The sequence below is a fragment of the Hibiscus syriacus genome, unplaced genomic scaffold (genome assembly GCF_006381635.1).
Source record: "Hibiscus syriacus cultivar Baekdansim isolate YM2019G1 unplaced genomic scaffold, ASM638163v2 tig00110769_pilon, whole genome shotgun sequence".
Classification (NCBI taxonomy): Eukaryota; Viridiplantae; Streptophyta; class Magnoliopsida; order Malvales; family Malvaceae; genus Hibiscus; species Hibiscus syriacus.
Window position 1 is genome coordinate 61,286 of NW_024062853.1, and position 25,589 is coordinate 86,874.

At 30.8% G+C, this 25,589-nt stretch overlaps 1 pseudogene; it reads left to right on the plus strand.

Moving 5' to 3' along the window:
* The first annotated feature begins 19,722 nt into the window (after positions 1-19,722).
* LOC120139669 lies at positions 19,723-21,028 on the plus strand (annotated as a pseudogene).
* Positions 21,029-25,589: the final 4,561 nt, after the last annotated feature.

Below are 25,589 nucleotides of genomic sequence, written 5' to 3' on the forward strand. Positions count from 1 at the left end.
AGTTCTTAGAAATATAGGCTTTAAGGAGATTGGCCCACTTCTATTTTCTTTTTCTTGTTTTCTCATTTTTTTTATTTTGATTAATCCGAATCAATTTAGATTGTATATTTAGTTTTGATAAAAGAGTCTTTCAACAAAAATTGATTGCAACCACAATATTTTAAATGTAATTAGTTATATGATTTAAGGAGATTGGCCCACTTCTATTTAACGTTGAAAGAACTCCATTAGATTAAATGTAATTGATATTTGATTTATTAATCAATTAATTCTAATCGAGTATTGTAGATGTCCAATATCATAACGATTCTTTCGAACCAATTTATTCCATTTGTAAACAACATGATTCAAACTCCTAACCATGTTTCAAAAATCTAGTATCTCATCCACTAAATCAATTGATTGTTGATACATTAAACAATTTATTAATAAATTATGAAAATATATAAGGCTTTAATTTATATATTCCCTAATGTTGGGTTCCATCATCACACCTATAGAGGTAAGGCACATAAACAAAAGGGATATGGAATTTGTACATTCCTTAACATCCTCGTCATTTTCATGATTGTCTAAATAAAAAATAAAAAATATTACTTTCTTTGTAAAAAAAATAAAAAATTATATGCAGCTGGCACCAATCAGATGGAAGGTTTAGCAACTATCCAACAAATGGAAAGGTTTGCAAATCTTAGATAAAAAGGAAGATGCTTATAAGGTATAGGACTAAATTCACTTTCATGTACAGAGTAAATTTAATGAAACACATTGCATAAAAACTATTTTTTTAATGATCTTTTGTTTTTTTTAATAAAAGTAGATGAGAATATCAATACCGCTTGATAATTGTGTAAACCTTTATCAACTTAACACGTAATTTCCATGGATATATATGGCATTATAGAGATGCACTTTCCTCTTTCCATTCCCTTCATTTTTGAACGAAACCATGCGATATCTTTTTTATAATATTACACACTTTTCTCACTATTTTCCTCATGGACGATCCTTCCTTCTTAAAGTTGAAAGAGAGAGATTAAAAGGTCCCCCACTGCCCCAACCTCAAGAGTTAATAATTTTGTTTACAAATGTATATGGACACACTCTGCAAAACTGCATGGCGTGATAATATTCAATTTGCATTCCTTGGGACCACTCCTTTCTTTACTTATTTTATCATAATCAACTATTTTCCTTCTCTTTACTTCTATATTCCATTATTTAAAAGAAAATTAATTAAAGAATTAATATGATAATGCATTATTCCAATCCCTAGCTCAATCCTCTCCTCCTCCTCCTCCTCCTATTTAGACCCCTCCTCTTCTATCCTTTCTTCTAAGCATGGAGCCTATGGCACTGCTCTTTGCATAGCTACCAAAATATTATGTATAGGCTCTCCCTTTAGTGCATAGTTTATATTCTTCCATGGTGAAATTCTCAGGTTTACTTTTTGTTGTTTTCTGGGTCTTGTTTGAGTAAGAGTGTTAGCATTTTTCTTTTGGTGCTCCACCATCGGATGAAGCTGCCAGCATGATCTTAATTTCCCTCTTTTATTATTGTGGGAAGATCAGATCATGTGGCAGTTTCACCTGTTGCTGGTTGCACAATATCCTTCTCAGAATGAAACCCTAATTGTCACTCCTTTTCACTTCCCCAAACCCTAGAGAAAGGGTTTTCATCTCTTTGTACAAATTCAGGGCTTATTTAGATTTCTAGGAGATTTGCTTATATATATTCATTTGAATTATTTGCTTTGTGTGTGTATAGGTTTGTTTATTTTTCAGTTTTGACACTTTTACACTGGAAATGCTTACTGTTTTTAGGTTTTGTCAATGGTTTATGCAATAGGATGCTTTGGTGACTGGGCCTCAACTTCACTCAGGTATTATCCTAAACGTCTTCCGTACAGTTTTGACTTAGTATACCTAATGGTTTTATTTCTTCTGTAGGATAACCAGCTTGTTTAGGGTTTTTTTCAGGTCATATATATGATTTCAGGTCAAATATTTTGGATGAAACCCACCATTGTTCTTAATGATTCTATCAAGGTTTTCAAAAACATGATTCGACCATTTGTATGTATTTATTTTTTTATTAGTCTGAGGTGATTATAAGGTATTATTGGTTCAGAATCTTTTTTAGTTATTGATAAAACACATATATTTTGTAGATGTAGTTGTGGAATCTTGATTCTCTAAAAAGAACATCATTACTTTTTATCATTGAACTCACTCAATAAATTTAAACAAAGAGAGGATTAATTAGAGACAGAGACAATTTTTCCCTTTGTGTTTGGGAAATTTTATAGAGTTGGAAAGGTCACAAAAGAGAGAGAGACTAGCAAGTCTCTAACCTGAAAAATAGACGGAGTAGAGATCAAATGAAACCCCTGGCAGGGAAATAGATAACCTCCTTAAATAAAATTACAAAGAGGCTTTAATTTACGTCATGGACTAATGCAAATTTTTATGGTATGAGGCGAATTTCTAAAACTTTAGGAATTGAAGAGTTTATAAAATTCTAAGGGTGAAAATTTGGCGAAAACAATTTTTTAATATAAAATATTTTTAAATATAAGGTAATTTTAAATTTTTAAAAGGCTGTCCCTCTATTTTAATTCATCCTTGATTGGCGTGCCATGTGAAGGTGCATGTCCCCTTTCTTTTATGCTTTGAACTAATTCCCAGTAATCGTTTAGGAGCTTGGATCTTGCTCGTTAAACTCCCAAAGATCATGCTCCTTGGTACAAACAAGTTCATGACATCATGTCAAACACAAAAGAATATATATATATATATATCGTTGGATTAATTCATTGTTTTTTTATCCCTATATATATGCTATAGAGAGACAAGATTCCATGCATCTCTCATTTTCCCATGAAGTACCAAAATACCCAGAAATGTTACTAGTTTTTTATTCCTTTTTCCATATTTTTTCACATTTCAGGTATCATGAATGAAGAAAAATGAAACTGAAGCATCCATTGGCAAGTACTCCTTATATGCCATTTAAAGAGGGTCTTGGGAATTAGTCACCAATGAAAGCTAGATGTTTGGCACCATTTAATGGCTGGGTGTCAAAGATGTGTCAACTTCATTTTCTGAAAGAGAAATATGGGGTCTAGGTCCCTGTTTCTCTTTGGGGGCCCCGACCTAGCTGAGTTTCCTTTCACTTTAAATTAATTAAGCTTTAAAGTTTTGCAGCTTTGGCAACTGCTTATATGATATAACAACTGAATTTGGTACCTTTGCTTAGGGTTTGTTTGGATATGGAGGGAAAGTTACAGGATGATGATTCCCAATGGTGCAACACACAAGATTGGATTGGATTGGATTGGATTGGACGAGAGGGAAAATAAACATTAATTTGTTTGCTTTTCAACTTAAGCAAGATAGATGGAAGCTGAATTTTATGTTCGGAAATTTTTTTAATTTTTAAGAAGAGTTAAATTTATAATTTTTTAGGAGAAAGTCCAAATAGATTATTAATAAAAAATATTTAAAATATCTGATAATTTAAAATTTTCAAAGAATCTTCAAACTCACGAGAGTATATATTGAAGAATTATTTTTGTCCAAAGTACTTCTATCACGTATATACCATACGGGGCAGTTATTTTCTTTTTGTAGGACACTAGAATCTATGTAGAAAAAGGTATAATACTAAAAAATATTTTTATACTCGACTAAATAGTTATTTTGACATCCATTTCTTTTTGGAACATTTTGGCTCCAAGCATTTCATTTTAGGGAAAAAAACTTTTAATTTTTAAATAAATAGTCACTTTAGCCCTTATTTTTTAAAACATTTTTGCCTCCAACATTTCAGTTTAAGACAAAAAGACTTTTATTTTAGAACATTGATCGTTTGTTGACTAACAATTTTCATCTACATATGAGCTTTTTTATCACAAAATGAAACTTCGAAGATAAAAATGCTTCAAAAAAATGTAAACCAACGTGATTATTTAGTTAAATGTTAAGGGTATGTTTTGTTATAATGAAAGAAAAAATTCGGAAACAATAAACAATTCCTGAACAAAAAATCCCTTCCCTTATAAAAAAAAAAATTGGAAACAATAAACAAAAATTTCAACATAGAAAAAAAAACAAAGCATTGGTAAAACATACTATGCAACACGAAACAAAACAAGTCTTATAACTAAGCCCAAGAAAGAGATGATGGAGAAAGACCCATTTGAATAGAAAATCCATCAGATATATACGTCATTTAACCAAGGCAAGCTCTTCAATTGAATGAAATTTAAAAAAAAACAATTAAAAACATTAATGACGCTTGGATAGGGATCTCTTCACTTGCCTTATCGAACTCACATGACCATTTAACCTAGTTCGAATCTCCTTTGAGAATAATAGAAGAAATGAGATATCTACGTGATTTCCACACGAGCTGGTATTTGTTTGTTGGAAAATTGGTGGGGATAAAATTTTATCTTTACATCGGGTGTACTGTTATTGGTAAGAGGTAACATTAGTTCTTAGTAATATATGTTGAGTCAATTTCATTTTGTAAGGTAGGTTTCCATTAATGAAAGTTTTTTTTTTAGCATTTCATCTTCAGTATATGCCTTAGCTTTATAGTTGTTTCGGTGGAATCAGTTTCGGGTCATGGACTAAAGATAGATCGAGCAAGAAGTTGTTGAAGTGATGAGATTTTCGTGAAAGATGTGTTTGAGATGGGTTGTGGGTAAGGATTGCAATACATGCAGGGTCTGCAAATGGACGAAGCTAGCAAAGCAACGAGTTGAGAGTATGATTGAATGGTGAAAAGCATAAAAAAGTAAGAAAATATAAGGCAATCTTGATGAATTAATGGCGTGTTACAAAGTGAGGTTTAAAGGGATGGCAAGGCTTATTAGGTCATAAGGTTGAGGGTGGTTATACCTCTCGCAAATCGCCTACGGAGTCCTATATTTCTAATATGCAGATCGCCTACAGAGTTCTATATTTCTAATATGCATATTGCCTCTAGAGTTCTATATCCTTAACCTGCTACAACATTTTGATATAATCAACGATAGACTCACATGATCTATAATCTATTATTTAATAATACATGTTTTTTTCTTTTGAAAATAACAATAGATCTATTTACATTGTCAACTTATACGTAGTTGTCATGGCCCTACACCTAGCATCAACACAAAATGTCAGTGTATAATCCGCTATGACAAGTAGAAAAATGAATTTCTTCTTCTTCTTCCTCTCTCCCTATGAGGAGATAGAGAAAATTATTTATTATCTTCAATCAACCATCGGTCATACACTTACTGGTTACGACTCTCTATCCAAATTAAAGGGGTAATCTAGTTTCTAAAACCATTTTTCCTAGTCAACAAATAGTGCAGTGAATGTGGAGCACTTCCCAACAAAAAATAATCAGCCCAGATGAAACCTCTCATCACCAACTCAAACATCCCTTATAAGTTCGTAACCTGTCAACTTGTATGAAAACTTACTAATGTCGCTCTCAATCTTTTGGTATGTGATACGTACTTGTGCAATATTAGTGATGATGTTCTCAGAAAGGCTTTGGTAAGTTCCAAAATGAATTTTCAAAAAGAAAGATTCATTGAGGTAACTTTATGTATCGAAAGCCAAGTCTAACATCATGTAGAAAATATATATTTTGAGAAAAATTTTCTCTTAGTACATATTAATGTTGAAATGCCTTTAATACCCACAAATATTGAAATTACCTGGTTTGAAAATTGAACTTGAGTCGACAATGTCACATTACACTTGCACAAATCAAGACTTAAAATTTTGGGTCCAATTCAAAACTTTTAATTTACATTTGATTTATCTTAATCAATTATTAACTTCGACATTAGCTTTTCTCGAGTAATAGTCAATTACGAAATCATAGTCATTTAGAAGTTCAATCGATATCCTCTAGCACAAGTTGAGTTCATTTTAAGTAGATAAATATTTTAAACTCTTGTGGTTTGTAAATATGTAAAATCTCTCTCCATACAAGTAATAATGTCAAATCTTAAGCACAAACACTACCACTCCAAGCTCAAGATCATGAGTCAAATAATTTATCTCGTGCTTCTTGAGTTGCAAGAACGCCTAGGCTACTACTTTTCTTTCTTGCATCATCACACATCCAAACCATTAAGAAAAACATAACAAAACAAGGTGAAGTCCTTCTCGAGCTCAATCTAAACTAACACTAGGACCTCAGTCAAAATTTTCTTTAACTGTGTTTAAAACTCTCTTGACATTTTGTAGTCCACACAAAAGGGACACCTTTCTTCAATTGCTTGGTGATCAACAAAGCGTTAATAGAAAATATTTTCACAAAGTTACGATAATACTCAACAAATCCTAAGAAACTTCAAACTTTGGATATATTTCTAAATGTCTTTCATCTCAGGGTCGCTTGAATTTTCCTCAGATCCGCATAAATTCCTTCCGCCAAAGCCACATGGCCCAAAAATGAGATCTCACTCAACCATAATCCACACAAAATTTCGCAAAAAGTCTCTTGTTGCAATGAACTTGAAGCACTACTCATAGATGCATTCTCCACTTTTAAAGATTGAAGGATAATGATTGAGAAACAAACAGAGAAACAGGTAAGGGCTTAGAATTTTGTTTTAACAAATTTAATGAGTTGTGACAAAATGAGAGAATCATGATACACTTTACAGTACACTAGATCCTAAAACAAAATGATATCGCAAAGCGGATGAACCGAACAATAATGGAGAGAGTTTGTTGTATGTTTTCTAATATTGGTTTCAAGTCTTTTTTAGCTGAAGTTGCCTCCACAATGTGTTTGTTAGTTAGCAGGTTTCCGTCAACTACCATTGAGAAGAAGTTGTCGTACGAGGTATGGTTGGGACATCCTCTGAAATGCTCTGATTTCAAAATTCCCAATCGTCATGCCTACGCACATGTTGACAATGGAACGTTAGAGCTGAGATCAATGAAGTAGTGTGTCTTTTGGGGTACAAATCTAGTGTAACGTGATACAAACTATGATGTTCAGAAATTAGAAAGATGGTGATTAGCAGAGATGTTTTTGCTGAAACTGCTATGTTACGAGAATCACCTCTTAGTGACACTATAAATGAAGACCAGTAGAAATCAAACACATCACTGAAAAATGTTACACGATATTCAAAGGAGGCATATATCCAAAAATTAGACAAATACCTTCGCCACGAACTTAAACGTTCACAAAGGTATATAGAGGCCAGACCAATCTATTTGCTTATGCATTGAATTAAAATTAGAATGTTAAGTAATTAAATAAAATAAATTAAACTTCTGTTATCAAAATAAGAGTAGGAATATAGTTGATTGATGAATGATGTAGTTTACCCATAAAAAAGTGACATGTTGTAACAGTTCTGCTAAATTTTTAACGGTGGTATACCAAAATGAAACAAAAAACAAACGTTAAGCATAATTTTAAAACAAATAAAAGTTTAGGTAATAAAACAAAATAAAATTGATAATTTAGATACTAAATGTCTAGTTTACCCTAGAATAAATTAGAAAAAATATTGAACAAAAGTTGCGAAGTCATTCTAAACTTTTGGTCATCGGTTTGCTACAACAAATACACGACAAAAAGGAAGTAGAACTAATAACCCATAACTGAAACAAAACAATATTTGAATCCAAAATTTAATTGGATCATTAACAGTCGTTGATGAGAAAACATTTTTCATCCAACGGTTGTCATCAGTTTGACGAAGTCATCATAATTGACCTGACCGTCACCGTCCAAATCAGCTTCTTTGATCATCTGCTGGACCTCTTCGTCAGTTAATTTCTCACCAAGATTGATCATCACATGCCTCAGCTATTGATGTGTAATCAAACATAAATTTCATGTTCATATAAAAATTATGCAGTCATAAAATAAAATTTAATAAAAAAAATCACAGATAAATCTATTGTGTCTACATTTTTCATTTAAAAAATGGTACAGATATAGAAAATGCTTTTAACGTTTGTTAAAGTAGTCATTTTAGTTCATATTTCTTTTTTTAAGGGTATTTTAGTTCTCAACGTTTCATTTTAAGATAAAAAATACTCCTAATGTTTGACTAAAGAGTTATTTTAGTCCTTCATTTTATAATTATGGGATTAATACAAAATAATAGTTGTACAAAGACTCCGAATCATTTGACAATAAGCATTTTTATCTCTGTATACGTGATGCTCGAATCTAAGATCTTAAAAGATAACAACAATCCCTTAACGACTGAGGTTGTTTGGCATTATTTTTTTAAGAGAATTTTATTTTGGGATACACAAATATATTAACAAATTAAAAGTATACAAAAGAAACCATAAACAATTTGTTTATGCGTGAAAATTCCGATGTAAATCACTGCGAAAATATATAAATATTCAATCTATGCAAAAGTAATAAACAATTTCTTGGTGTTGTATTAACTATTAAGCTTTTGGTATTTTTTTTTGTCTCTCCCACCTTTGTTCTCTTTCATGCCAGCTATCACTGTAACGTTAAAAAATGTTTAAACAAATTTTCATGGAACAGTCCAACGGCTAAGCCCCCCATAGGTAGCTTAGCTAGCCACCCACTTTTACTTTTCCATTATGACATGAATACAAACCAACGTAGCTAAGAATACACCTACTCAAAAGTTTTCCATTTGAATCTTCAATCTCTCTTTCAATAAATAATAGAATGATAAACGGCTAAAAACTCTTAATTCACAAGTCTTTTTCTTAGTTTATAAATTCAATATTCATTTAGAGTAAAATTTTCGCTTCCCCTCCTCAAGTAAGAATTTTTAAAGAAAAAAAATAGAATATAAACTGCCTATTTTATCACCCATCTATTATTTAGTTTTTATTTTAATCGTTTACCGTTAAGTATTAGTCACCCACCGTTAAAAAATTAACAGTGATATTGGTGTGACACCACATCAACATTGAAAAATAATTGTAATAATTTAACGGCATGTGATAAAAATATAATCAAAACATAATGTTATATATAAACTTAATAATAATAATAATAATAATTGAATAACTAAAATAAAAAAAAATAATGATAGTTGAGTGATTAAATAAGTAGTTTATCCATGATAAGAGAGAGAGATTTGATCCCAAATTTAAACCCTAAAATTGGGTATTGAAATATTAATATCACATCAATTATGTGATTTTGTTAATTTAGATGTTAAAATATAAAATCAATATATTTATAAAAAAATTAAATACATGTTTTAAAAGAATACAACTTAATGACATTTCTTAAATATATTAAATTCAAATTATTCACGTGATAATTGCATATAAATTTAAATTTTAATATACATATTTTAATATGTTCAGCATCACACTTGAGCTATCATGTAATGGTCAAGCCGACGGAATATAATGATTGAAACGGTCATAGTACTTTAAGGACTGGATTTAAATTTTTTATAGCTTAATGTCTGATTTACAGTCAAAACCATGTTTTGAGGACGACCATAAGAGTTAACCAAAAATAAAACAAGACAAAATTATGTAAAAGTTTACCTCATTAGCTGAGATATACCCATTTTGATCATTGTCAAAACCTTGAAAGCCTCTTTAAGTTTCTTCTTCTACGTCAGTTTCCTGCTTTTTGAACCAAGAAAAGAAAAAGAGTTCAATCTTTTTCAATTCTTTAGCAAAAATGCTAAACTTAAAACTCTTTTTTTTTTACCTTCATTTCTTGGCCATCAAGTTCAAGAACTCTGCAAACTCAATACCTCCATTGGCATCAACTTCAGTGAACATGTCGTGGAGCTCTTCCACTGTGGGATTTTGATCCACTGATCTCATCACCATGGCCAATTCTTCCTCAGTAATCCAACCTAATAAACATGCAATGGTAATAAACGAGACTTATGCATAAGCATTAAAGTATGAAGATTGAAGAAAAAAAAAGAAAAACACACCATATGTATATTTTTCAAATAGACCGAATGCTTCTTTGGATTCAGCAATCTGTTCTTCACTTGGAATATCTCCCATGCTTGTAAAAAGAAAGGAAAAACCTCAAGAAAACTTGGAAAGTTTAAGACAGAACACAAATAGAGAGAGAGGGCTATGTGCTTATGTTGAGTATAGCTCGAGCTTAGCTGGGTTTATGTAGATCTCCAATGTATTGAATTGTTTACTGAAAAAAATAGACTGGAAGAAGTTTAATAATGCAAGTCAAATCAAGCTTATGACCTAAAGTTGTTCCCACTCATTTATCTTTCTTTCTTCACAAGGAATTATTATATTATAAGCCTAATATACGGTTTGTTATTATTTCTTCTTAATTCTTTTTTATTTCATTTACCCTTAAAATTAATCTCCGTTATAACTTTTTTTCCCAATAAACATTTATTGTAATTTACTCCGAACCAAATAAACTTCAAAATGTATAAATTATATCATAAATTCATAATCTACAAACATTATAAACTTTTGTTTACCAACTTTTCATGGAATGCAATTTAGTGCATTTTGATATTAGTTTCAGCTTTATATTTTACAATTGTTCAATTTGATCCCACGTATTGTTTAATCTATTTAAATTTTAGATTGTAATCTATTTTTGTTTAAATTTGTCCTTAAAATTAAATTTTTATTCAAAATTGGCCTATAATTATTTCTATTTTTTAATTTACTTCAAACCCTATGAATCAAATCATAAATTTCATTTCAAACATTATAAATCATATTATAATGTCCAAACCCTTAAACTTTTGTTCACAAACTTTTCAAATGAATAAAATTTAGTCCATATTGATATTAATTTCAGTTTTACATTTTACAATTGTTTCAATTTGATCTCTACTTGTTTAATTTATTTAAATTTTAATTTGTAATTTCATGTTTATTCAATTTAATCCTTAAAATCAATATGAAAATGACCTGAACCGGACCTAATTCGAGTCGAACCATTAAAATGTCCTGATACAATTTGTATCTGATTTGACTTGACTTGACATGATTCGACATGAAACTTGGACGATTATCTGATTTCAAATCTCTATTTCCTACTATATCACTTGACTCCACGTAATCCAAATAATGTCATCATCGTACAAAATATTAAGTCTTATATCGTGTCACTCCACATCCTTTCAACTAAGTGGAACAGTATTATACCCTTATTGTGCACTCCAAAAAGTATTGTTTCAAATGACGAGATGTTGCCTTTCAAACCTTCGAACCTCCTATTGCAGGCTTCGCAGACCTTGTTCCCACTATAAGGTTCGGCCACTAAAATGCTCCGCAATATAATGCTCTAACTCCGCCATTGTAGGGTTCGAAACTGACTTGATAGTTAGTGGTGGGATGGTAAATTTGGAGAGATGTATTTTCCCTCTGGACTTTCCCAAATCAAGAGTGAACAACCATCTTTCATATCGACCATCAACAATTATAAATTCATACTTTTTTGGATTCTGGTTAGATTTGTGTTGGACTTGGCCTTGGAATCAATTAGTTAAGTTTAGAGTCAAAAAGTAGACTATTTTCTGATTAAGAGAGTTAATCTTCAACTCAATATTTTTGTCCCAAGACTCCATTTTCAATCACTAGTTTGGCACCTGACATTGGTCAACATATCAGCTAAATCATAAGTGTAATGAATCCTTGTATTGTGTAAGATTGAGGTGAAAAACTAATGCAGATAAGTCTAGAAATCACTCATCAATAACCACTAAATGCTAAGCCAGTGTTCAAAGTTAAGAAACATAAACGAAAGCAGGTATGAAAATTGTACAAACTGAAAATGGATCCTATACTTTTTTTTTATTTTGAGCACAAGAGATGAACTATGACTACTTATTACAAAATTAAATAAACAAAACAAAAGCCTTATTGTTCAAACCCCCTGCCAACGCAAAAGGAGAAGCAATCAAACGTATAAATCAAATTGCACAAAATAACATCTGAATCCTCCTCAGATTGATTTTAAATTAGGTCACAATTTTTCAATACTTCTGTTGAGTAAATCATGAATAATTAGTTTAAAGAAAAACATATTGTTATAGAACTGAGGGCAATACTAGCCTGAAAAAGAGTATCCAAAAATAACACAAAAAATTGATGTCCTGCCAACCCTTTGATAAAATCCCAAACAAACTCCATGACGAGACAAAGATTTAAGCATTTCAAGAATTTACAGGACTTCTTTTAAGGCAATAATTGATAGAACTTGACAAGGTAAAAAATCTACCAGGAATTTGTATTAAGAAATTTAGAAACAGTACATAATTATATAGAAACTAGATTTGTAGTACCTTTCATGCCAAACATGAGCATGACTAGCCTCAAGGGGTGTGTTTGGGTCAATATTGCACCACTTATCAGCCCATTTCTCAGATTTTCCAGATGCATCAATATGTTCCCACCCTTTTTCTTGCCATTCCTTACCATTTGCATACTTATCAATATGCACCACTTTTAGGGCTTTTTCCTTCTAAGTTTAACAAGGTTTCTGCGCATTAGAAATTTTAGCATGGTTCAATATTTGGATAATTTGTGGTTGACATTGCATCTAAATCCACATTTGGATCACACATTACAACCAACCATAAAAATTTATGAAATCCAAGTACAGTAATCTAGTTGTGAATAAGCAGATGGGGTTAATGCTACAAGGGATTCATCTCACATTCAGTTATTTTACTACAATTATAAAAAAAATGGGATTCCAATCATTCATTTGTACAGAATCTCTTGTATGTAACATGAAGCCGACACGGATTCTGTGCTCTTGGTTATGGATGACAGATTTTCATTATTATATCACAATTAAATGTAGATTATAAAATGCAAAATAAGTGAAAGTTACTTGAAATGTCATTTTTGTTCTTCACTCTCAATGAACCCATTGATATATTAAGTCCAACTTCTTTTTGAAGCATTTAGATCATATGAAAAATAACATGCAACTCAAAACAATCACAAAGCAACATAAACCCAATCCAGCCCAACACCCAAATTGATCCACAACTGATTTACTACCCAAAACTCAAATCTACTACACCCAGTGTGTTACTCAGTAGAGCAACTCAATATATATATTTTTTTTGGATAGCAAAAGTTTTAGAAAGCAGGAGTAAATGTATCTCCTCCCTCCTTTCTTCCTTGAACGTCCAAGGTGCGCTTTCAATCTTCATTCAATGGACATGAAATTCCCTACATACATCACTCCAAAGTGGTTGACCATACATGCATGTACAATAAATCATTACAACACTTTATTAAGACATTAATCTGCATACAACCGTAGATGAAAAAAATACAACAATTAAATGTAAGAATGCAACTAAACTAACCAGTTATTAAATATGCAACAACATACAACTAATTAACTAATCTTGCAACAACTATATATAAATGTGACAAACATGTATTAAAGATGTAATAATCATGTAACTAAATATGTAATGAAAGACACGACTAATATACTAACTAAATTCACTAATAATCTTGTAGGAGCCTTTTCCTTGTCTCGAAGTGCATCGCTTCCTTCTTTGGTTTTAGATGAACGACCTATTAAAGACCTCTCCTTTATTCGGATTCGGTCCAAACGTTCGTGCAGCAGCTCCGATCATTGTCGCAACAAGTGGTCCATTTCTCTAATAAGATATTGTATATTCAAGTTTAATGCACCTCCTATTTCACCATTAATTCTTTCTTCCTGTGAGATTTAGTAAAAAAAGAAACCTCGCAATTTCACTATAATATAAATTAAATTTATATAAATATAAAAATTAAAATATATCAATTTTAAATCCTAAAAAATATTCTCTCTACATTGTTTGCTCCGTACTCTTTTTCTTCTTCTTTGTAGTAGGTGACGACATCAATTTTAGTGTTGATCGTCGCCCGATTGTATTTATTTTTATTTTTTATTTTTCAGTAACTTTATTTTTATGACACATGTTCCTATGACTTTTGACTCATTTCATTTTTCTTTCGTTCGCTTGACCCATTTTTGTTTAATTTTCTCATGGTTGGATTTGTGATCACATAGATTGATTAAGATGACGCTTATTTGTTATCCTGTTAATCTTCTCTACTTTGGACCCTTAGATTAGATTTGGATATACGATTTGCGTTTGAATATAGTTTTTCTTTCACTAGTTTGATCCCTTGTTGGATAAAATATGTATGAAAACTTATATAAAAAAATTTAAGTTAGATTATTATCTTATACCAATTTTATTAATGTTATCATTGTGATATTTGATCAAGTGAGTGGGTGGATACGGAGACCTAGCTGCAATCTCTTTCTTGCGAGATAGGCTCTTGTCGACAAGCTTTTCTTTTTTGTAAAACATAAGGCAAGGTTTGATGATGACTAGTACGAGCAGCGCCGAATCAAAGCTAATGGAAAATATAAGTCACGACTCCAAATAAATAGATGTGGGGCTCCATCCTAAGTGTTTGAATATTCAATGAAATGGAAGACTCTAATTTATATTTATATATATATATATATACTAACTATATACAAATCGCACGCTCAACCCATCATCTCTTTTCAATTTGATATTTAAAGTGACTTCGGCACTTATATACAAATCGCACGCTCAACCCATCATTTCATCGCCAAAAGGGATACAATCATACAATTGCCTATATAATCCGTACTCTGCAATCTTAATGCCTGCTTGACTTCATTTTCATCATTGTTTTGACAATTAATAATACGATAAATTATGTATTTAGTAATTTAATTATCACTTAAATTCTGTTTTAGTCTCTAACTATTATTTTGTTTTCAAAATCATACTCAAAGTTATGTTTAGATTCATTTCATTTACTGCCCGGGCTTACTTATCGGAGCGGAGAGGCGACACCACTCCTTTGAAGTCTGGCTTTCGGCATTCTTGATCCAACTGAGAGATTATTCTCAGGGGAAACGTAGCAGGCAATGTTAGAACCAAAACAAATCAAACATGAATCAAATCAAGATTTAATCATGTCAAATCATTAAGAATAAAATTAAAAATACTAGATTTACGAAAGTGTATCTGAATCTTGCTGATTACCTATAAGGTTGATATCTTGAAGATTGCTTTAGTAAGAATATTCTCTTGAGTATAAACTCGGAGGCAATAATCACTTTATATAGCTAGTTTTAAGAATAGTTATTGTATGTATCTATAAGTCTACCCTCATCAAATTAAATACAATTTTAATAACATTTACACTTTTATTTTCATAATACTTCTAATACATTATGACTTATAATCATGATTGATCACTTAATTTTATGTCATATTTTATGATAATACATTAAAATATGTCTATAATTATGATTTTAATCTAACAATACTACGTCATCGTTAAATTTTTTAAATTTTGTTATGCTAGTATTTTTGTTTATTTTTTAACAACGAGTGATCAAAACAAAATTAAAGTGATATTTACATGACTAAATGCATAGTTTGCCCTTAATAATATTGGTTTTCAAATGATGTTTATTATAAACTATTTAACAAGTTGGTACCTTAGATAATGTTTAATTCTCTTCCTAATGATTATTAGCAGAATGGATGTGAGAGCTGAAAAGCATGGGGTTATTGAAACTTGTTTATATTACGTGGATTAAGTGGCAACAGGTGTCCTGTTGAGAAATTGAACCTTTTTTTTTTTGTTTTGCAAGTCACTTTCGGATTCATAATATCTTTGCTATATATTAAAGTAGTTTATGCGCCATGGGGTGTTTGATTTAACTAATAATTTACTATTTTGTAAAGGTTTTCATTATCATCATTGACGCACTTATAAGGTAAAGGGCTTAATGATACTCCACTACATGTAATTGAAAATTAAAAGCAAAACGAAACAGGTAAATATTCGGTTCTCCGGTATTTATGCTTAGGGTGCAGAAGAAGAAAGCCCCAACTTATGGATGTTGATCTGCAATTTCATTGCTGCCCCTAATTTGTCTTAAAATTTTGATCTATAAAGGGAAATTGATCTGAAAATGCATGCATATTATCACTTGCCTTGCACTACCTTTTACGTTGTATCAAAGTTATTATTATCATTTTAAATAGTATGAGGTAATTACAACGTAATATTTGTTTATAATATTTCTTAATCATTGATAACACACACCTTACTAAGGTTGAATTCGGGATACCTAAGAAGAATGACACTCTCTTTTACCACTAAAGTAGTTTGATGGGTTCTATCAAAGTTACTAATTTGGCTAATTCCACAAGAATTAATTCAACACTAAAAGAAAGGGAGAGATTAGCAAATCATGAAGAAGAAAAAAGATAATAAAAAGGGAGGAAGAGATGAAAGATTCTTGAATGTGTAGTCAATCAAAATTGGTGCATAAATTTCTAAACCACCTTTACACTCTTAATATTCCTACACAGAAACCTACCCATGTATGTGTTGAGACCATACTTATTCTCTTTCTTTTTAGGCCTAATTGATTTCAAAGGATGCTATTTGTGGAAACACACCTCCCATTTCTAGTTCTTCTCGACTACATATAAATAAATAAAAAATCTCATAGCAGTGCTGAATATTTAATAGTTCACTTAAATTGATGGGCATATTGATTTTAATAATATTGCGAACAAAGATGATAATAGTAAAATTAATTCGCACGGTAATGTGATTAATTATTATTTTTGTTAAATAGATATATTAACTTTTCAAGACAAATACGATATTCGAACCTACATAAACTGAAATAATATAAACATCATTGATCATTCAATCAATTACTAGATCTCTAATTATTGATTCCATATTTGATTGGGTTCAAAGGTATTTGTGAGGGTGAGAGAATTGAGGTAATAAAGAACAGAAAATACCAATGATAATAGGTTGATGATGCATGTACAGTGCGATAAAAATTTTAGATTATTTAATATTCATAGAAAATAAATAAAAAATATCCAACTTTCTTTTATCAAATAATGCATTATTAATAAGCATTAAAAACTAATAAAGTATTAACAATGTTATTGTAAATAATTTTGTAATTTGATATAACAACTTAAACCAAGTACTCTCAAATAAATTTTAAGACGTTATAAAATTTGTAACAAATGAGTTTCTATACTCGGAATCGGTAACTTTCTCATTCCAATATATTAACAAGATAATTTGAATAAAAGCATGTTTAATAAAACAATTTTAAGTCATTTCAAATGAAAATTTGATTAAATTTGTACTTTAATATTGATACTTTACTAAAGATATAGACACCGTATAAACAATATCGATATTATGAGTTTTTATCTTTAAAATTTAAGTAATGGTATTGATATTATTATACGAATACAAGTACTCATTTAACGGGACCAATACTATATCTTTAGTATATATATCGATCAAGTTTTAAATTATTTAAACATATTTTAATGTATCAATTTAAATCAATATCGTCCATTTAGTATCGATACTAAACAAAAATTATCAATACTCTTTTATGAGTATAGATATTCACTGTTTTGTATAATGATATTTTCTATTAAATACCGGAAGTATCAATACTATTATGATAATATTTATACAAATATTATTTAAACATATTTATTGTGGGAAAAAATTTATTCAAGAGATTTATTAATTTCTTTATCACTCAAACGATTATAAACGAGTATAAATATTTGACAATATATTTGAAAAAAATGAAAAAAAATGCATTCTTCACATTAAAAAATAAATTGAACTTATGTTCCCACAACATTATGCGAGTAATTTTGGCCAATTGATACTACAACTTAAGAATAAACATGTAAATGAATTACACCTTAATTTCCCTACTTTTTATAAAGTAAACCATGGGTCCCATAAGAATACTACCACTATCATAAAAAAACTATAAATTAATTTAAATTTTAGGATAATTATGTATAGCCACTCAACTCATTTAGTTTCATTTTGGTCATTCAACTAATTTTTTCTAAAATCATACTTAATGTTACGTTTTTGGTCACCCGTCGTTAAAAATGAAGAATTGTTGATGTGGCTTTTTTTTTATTTTTCAAAGATGACATAATAATCTTATGGTGACACGTTAACATATCCTTTAATTTTCTAACGGTGATTGACTAAGACAGAACCAAAATAAATGTGTGTTTTTGAACAAATAATAATTGAATAACTAAATACATTATTTACTCTAAATTATATATATATATATATATGTAATTACATATTTTCTGATTCTAAATCATATAAAACGTAACAATCAAATTTAAAAAAATATATATAATTACATATTTAATGTTCCACATAGTAAGTGAAAAACATAAAGGCGGGCACCACATAAGGAGTATAAGGTAATCTAGAGTCCATTATAAAATTGATATCCTTGGTTGGGATAATGTAGGCAATATAAATGATGTTATTTTATAAACAAACTTTCGATGGTAAAAAGTTATGGGTTGAATAAGATGGGAATCCCCCTGGACACTGTTTGATTTAATTAATCAACATGTCTTGTCAAAGCCCATTTATTTTAAACAGAAAACTAACCACTCGTGGCATCTAAAACCTTCAAGCTTTGTCCTTTCACTGCACACTATAAAACTATTGTTTAGGCATCAACACCACTCAAACCAAAATTCTGCTTGCCCACTGCTTTTCCTGAAAACTACTACCCACCCACCCTCGTTTCTTTCTTTTTTATATGCCCATCACCCACATAACATGAAGTAACCCACCCCCCTTCATACTTTTGTTTACTTATTTTTGTTTAATTACGTTTATCTTATCTATTGATCGATTATTTTTTTATCAAAATTTATAGATATCTCACTATAAGGGTAATTTTCTTAATTTAATTTGTTCAATCTATAAATATTAAGATTCGAATTTTTGACTTTATTTGAAGAGATATAATTATTGGTACTTTTCTTTATTTTTTATTGACACTATTTATATGACTGGCAGAAAACAAAGGGGAAATAAAATAGAGGAATCCTCTTGTGAGCCACATTTTCTCCCATCATCGGTTGACTGAATAATTCATAAAATACAAGACATTACCCATTAAACGAAAGACACGTCTATGTAATTTCATGGCTAGTTTCCATGAACTATATGAAATACAAAAATTGGTGACTCGTATACCAAGATGTCTTGTCTTGAATTAATAATATATGATCCAAACACATACAATATGCTTCTATTTAAAAAATACAATCCTATTTTAAAAATTGGAGCCAGCCCCAAGTCAGCCTAGGGACCCTTTGACCTACTATTGATGACAGCCACTCGTGGCATGAGATATCCATGCTACCAGCTTTGAGAAAAGACATGGCCATTTTGGGATGGATTGAAAAAAAAATGTTTTTTAAAAAAATTTAAATTTTTATATTTATTTTATATTAATAATATTTTTCATTCGTCTTATACTAAAATTTTATAAATTTATTCTTTTTAACATAAAATCATATGTTCGTGTCTTTCATCTCCAAATTCTCAAAATAAATTAATAAACTTGATGCAGTTGAGAGTCTGGAAACCCCCACTTATTAAAGACAACGTGGTGTATTCCTGGCAGCATAAATTGCCGGCCTAATCTTGTCACAGTTGTGCAGGTTTTCATAAAATTTGAGCTTTTTAGTTCAAAATATTCCTGCAGATTCAACCTTTTCTTCTTCTACTTCCAGGGTAAAACTTAGAGTGGAGTTATAATATATATACCCATTTGTGGTGGAAAGCAAAACAGTTGCTTTTGCATATACCTATAAAAGAGAAGCTTTCCTCCACTAGCTTACTCATTTAACATCCATCATCACCATTTTCAGAACTACCTTCTCTGCAACCTTACACAAATTCTCTTTTCTGTAAAGTTTCTTTCTCTTCCCGGCCACTTGCTTTCTTCTGGTCGCCGCATATTTGCCAATAAAAGGTACGGTGGTCCATGAAATTTCTGTTACTGTAAAGCCAGTCACTTTTCATTTCCAACTAGATTTTGCAAGTGGTTGTGTTCTGACTACATGCTACTTTGTAAACTTTTGCAAGGTCTTAAGATGAAACTGTCTCTGTCTGCCAGCAAATTAGTTCAACCCCGAGTGAGCTTGGGGCTCAACCTGGAGACAATCTTCCGCCGGAAGGATAAGGTGGTGTTCGTAATGGGGGCCACTGGCACCGGCAAGTCCCGTCTCGCAATCGACCTCGCCACCCGTTTCCCGGCGGAAATAGTAAATTCAGACAAAATGCAAGTATACAAAGGGCTTGACATACTAACTAATAAAGTGACTGAAGACGAGTGCAGAGGCGTCCCACACCATTTGCTAGGCATAGTAGACCCCAACACCGATTTCACATCCATGGATTTCCAACACCATGCTTCACTTGCTGTTGAGTCCATGCACGCCGAAGGCCGACTCCCGATCGTTGCCGGAGGCTCCAATTCGTACATCGAGACATTGGTGAATAATGACCCTGAATTCCAGTTAAGGTGCGAATGCTGTTTCTTGTGGGTTGATGTGTCACTTCCGGTCTTACACTCTTTTGTGTCCGAACGGGTTGATAAGATGGTGGAAACAGGCTTGGTAGATGAGGCTGCACAAATGTTCGATCCAATGGCTGATTATTCCCGAGGGATTAGACGTGCGATTGGTGTCCCCGAATTGGACCAATATTTCCGTGGTGGATCAACTGTTGATGCCGAAGCTCGAGCTAGGATGCTCGACACTGCCATTTCAAAATCAAGGAAAATACATGTACTCTAGCTTCACGCCAACTGCAAAAAATCCTCCGCCTCTATAACCAATGGAGCTGGAGAATGCACCGGATTGATGCCACCGAAGTTTTCCTAAAGCGCGGCGACGAGGCCACGAGAAATGGGAGCGACTCGTTGTGGGGCCAAGCACCATGATCGTCGACCAATTCTCTGTGAAAAAATCGTATGCCCACCATTTTACCGTCTGCAACCTCATCGTCGGTCCCTATCGCCGCCGTAGCAGCCGCAACACGTTAAAGTAGGACCCGAAGAATCTGACACATGGAAATGGTGTTCCACTTGGCATCATGCCACATGGCAGGCTGGCACCCGATACTCTCTCTCTCTCTCTCTCATATATATATATATATATATATATATATATATATATATATTTTTTTTCCAATGATTATTCGATAGTCATAATTAGAAAATAAACGGAAACAGAAAGAAAAAAAACTACAAGTTTAATATTTTAACTATCAATTTTATTTTGTTTTAATCATTTAACTATTTTTTTTAAAATCTGATTTAACGTTTAATTTTGATTTTATTTTGGTCACCCGTCGTTAAAAGAATTAACATAATTACTGATGAGATATTTTTTTATTTTTATGATGATGATATTATCTTATGATGACATATCAACATTATCGTTAATATTTTAACAACGGGTGACTAAAATAAAATTAAAACTAAATGTTAAGTATGATTTTGAAGAAAAATAGTTGAGATCAAAATGAAATAAAAATAATAGTTATAGTACTAAACTTGAAGTTTACCGAAAAGAGGAATTTTACGGGATTGAAGATTGGAGAAGTTATAGGCGTGCGAGGCCGGTTCTTAGCTGTGTACAAATGGAAGCATTTTTAAAAAACCATGCAAGCTGCTTTCTTCCGTACTTGGGGTGCGGTGCGCCTGCAATAATCATCATATAGAACACTGTCTTCTGTGGGGTCCGAGCATCCGTTTATATGAAAAAGTCTAATAAGCCCACGGATCCCTAGTCCTCTGTGCACGCTACCCTGTAGTGGCATTTAGTGTTTTCAATCTTTTGAGTGTGACATGATCTGTAACTTTTTTTTGATAAAATGATCTGTAACTTTTTTGCTTTCTTACAAATGGTAAGCATTATAATATATGAAGAAATTAAGGGAATATCAAAAGTTGCCCATCTTTTAGAAGCCCATGATTGAAGTAATCAAGTACCTTTCATCTTGAATCAGACGGTTTTGGAAACTTGGATCGAAAATCTAGGACCACCCTCCCAGAGAAAAGAAAAAAAAGATCCCTTAGTTTGATGGAGAGAGTATATGCCTTAAATTGATCCTGTTTTATGGACATCAATGGCTGTCATTGAACACATTTTTATGGGAATACCGGAAAAGGTATAAAGGGGCAGTGCCATAACAATTGCATTCGGCTCAATCCAGACGTCGTTGTCCTCCTCAACACCATAACTCGAAGCCATATTATTTTTTGCATATGGTTTGCATGAACGAAAGTTAAGAAATTTTTTTGTTTCGAAATAAATTATAAATGTTAGTAGGTTAAAATTTTATTTTATTATTAGTTTAACTTCTACCTTTATATTTTTTAATAATTAAATTAAAAAAATTTATCATTTATGGAGAACTTAACTATAATTTTTCTATTTATTGATTGGACCAAAAGGATTGTGGTTGTTGTAGACGGTTCATCCTTTCTGGTTTGGATGAAAAATTGCAACGATGATATATCTATTGTTGACCTATGTCAAGGTGTTTTGTTTCCATGAAGAAGTAGCGATGGAGTGAGTTGATTTTAATTGGATCACATCTCATCTCTCGGTCTTGCCTAAGAGATTTTATAGTAGTCCATTGTGTGTGTCAGACGTAGAGTCATCGTGACTACTTGTGGGTTAGCAGGCAAAGTGGATATGGTCAGGTGACAATGGATTTGACTCTTCTTCTTCAAGGTTCAAGGTTCAAGGTTCAAGGATGTTTAAATGTAATTTTAAGAAGAAGATGAGGTTCAAGGATCTCTTCTAATAGTCCCTTTTCTTTTTCCATCTTTTTCTTCAAGGTTCAGGAGGAGATAAGAGTTTCTTCTCTGTTCCATTTAGTTCTTAATTCGTTCCTATATCTTCCCACCAAAATGTTATGGTAAGAGAAATTGGTGAATAGCATCCCATTTCAAGAGGAGAAGGATGAAGTAAGTAGTTGAGGAAAATAGTTTCATTTCGAGATTTCCTAACTAAGTAGTTATTTTTAATCTATTGTGGTTTTATGTCTTCCATAATCATAATGCTTTGTTGATATTTGAGTGTTTAAGCACGTTAGAACTTTTGCTTGATTTATGCCATAGATGACTTTTTTTTATTGTAGAGAGAGTGTTTTTATGGTGCTAGATGGCCCTAAATAACTTTCCTAAACTCGAGTGTTTGGGAGGATTCTTGAGTACTTCCCGAGTTTAAATGATACATTTTTTTTGTGTGAGTATTGATATTGGATTAACAATATCGATATTAAATGAACTGTGATGATTTATGGACAGTTTATAAGGGGAATATTGATACTATAAAGGGGTATCAATATTGCTACTTTGGTATCGATAATGCAAGGGGAGTATGATGGTGAGATATGAGGAAATTAAATGTTTATGTTTTGTAATATCACATACATGTCCCGTCGTCTAAACCGAATATAAGATGCTACAAGAGAGTGGAGATCTTGATATTAGTAGAAAATTAAAGGCTAGGCCATTTTTTGATAAGTTTATTTATGGATGTAATATTAAAGAAATACACATTTGTTTAAAGGTTAGGTTGTTCATTTACATAAGTTTTTCTTCAATTAATTAAATCAAATTTTAAATAATGTCTTTTATTTAAATCAATTTATCTTTTTATCCATATTATTTTTAGAAAATAAATATTTTGTTTAATTTTAAGTATAGAAACACACAAATAACTTTAGTATTTTAATTAATTTAAATAATAAAATAATTATAAACTATAATAAATATTTTTTACTGCCAATTTATATATCGGGTACGTTAATATGATTGTATTCATACTTTCTATAAAAAAAAATTAAACAAATCGATATGCTCATTTCCCACTACACGATGATCCTTATGTATTAGGATGAGTCCATTATTAATATCAAACACTGAAACACATCATTGATATGATATATTAAAATATAATTAAATTGTATTAAATAAATATTAAAAATTTAAGGATCACTTTATGATTAGTCCATTTTAAGTAATTTTTTTTAATTATAATTAGATTAATCATAAACGGCCATTCTGTTTTTTAATATAGATAAATTATACATATAGTACGTAAACTATCTCCTTTATTTTGCTTCAATACCTAAACTTTACTTTTTAAAATCATACCTAACGTTTTGTTTAGGTTTTAATTTGGTATACGTCGACAATGCTAACATGACATGACATGTCAATTTTTATTGTTTAGGTTTTAATTAATTCTATTCAATCAATTATGAATAAAATAAAAGAAACCATTCTTCTTACCGACATGAATTGAACTTAGGCATCTTGCATGAGATGCAAGGCGGCACTCAACCACTAAACTAGGCTTGTCATTCAATTTAATTTCACCACATTTTGTATTTAACTTAGATAACTATATCACCGTAAAATCAATAATTTCCGATGATTATAAAATTTGAATATGAGAAACTTTAAATTAATAACCGAAAGCTTAGTCACTTAACTATATTGTGAATCTACTTTTATTATATTGAACTTAATACTTATTGTTGGAAATATGGACTGCAAAATCACATCGTTAGCACTGACTTGAAAAATAAATAATAATTCAAAAGTTCTACTCAGAGACGAATACATGATTTTATCAAATTATTTTTTTCATTTATTCTTTCAGAGAAAAATTCCACAAAAATGTTTTCTATAAAGAAACAGTATTACCACGACCACAAGCAGAGCCAGACAACAACAACGGTGGTGCGCAAAAGTCCCCTTGTTCTCTATCACTCGACAAGGGAGTGAAGAATGCAAACCTTAAATACTCATTCCCAATAATGTTACGTGAGATTGAGCATTACCAGCACTTATATATATTATTATTAAATTAAATAATAATTTTCACCTTCTTAAGAAATAAATAATTATTTATATATTTTTATAAATTTTATTATTTTAAAATTAATTAGAATAATTTATATATATATATATAATTATTCTAATTAATTTTTAAAATCATAAATTTCCTTCGTCAATGAGGGCAATATTTGAGGTTAGAGTGAAAAGGTTTTGCAACGCATTCAACGAGGGCACCTATTTTTTTGGATATCATAAAATCAAATACCCAATGATGATCTCGAAGAAACCCTAGTTAATTGATTCGGGCCTATATCATAAGGGTGCGTTTGGTTCACGGAATGTAAAATTACCAGTGAGAATAAAAGATTACCAGATAATAGGATTACTGGGAATATTGTATTTTGTGTTTGGTTGGTTTAGCAAGAATGTAAGATTATCGTGTTTGGTTAAAAGAATAAAATATTATTGAAATATATATTTGATCAAATTGTTCTTATTATTATATATTTTTTAACAATATAGAAAATATTTATATATTTTAAAAAAAAAATTCATAAAATTTATATAATTTTTTTACAAAATTGAAAATATAAAAAGATTTAATGAAAGGGTAAAACTTTATTTTAACCCTGAACTTCATATAAAATTTTAATTATATATAATTTTTGTAAATCTAAAATAGTTTAAGGATAAATTTGTAATTTAACATTCGTAGAATATTTATTATTCAATGACAGAATAATGATATTTTTGAAAAAAAATATAAGGCATTTTAGTCCAAAACACCGGTAATCCAACAA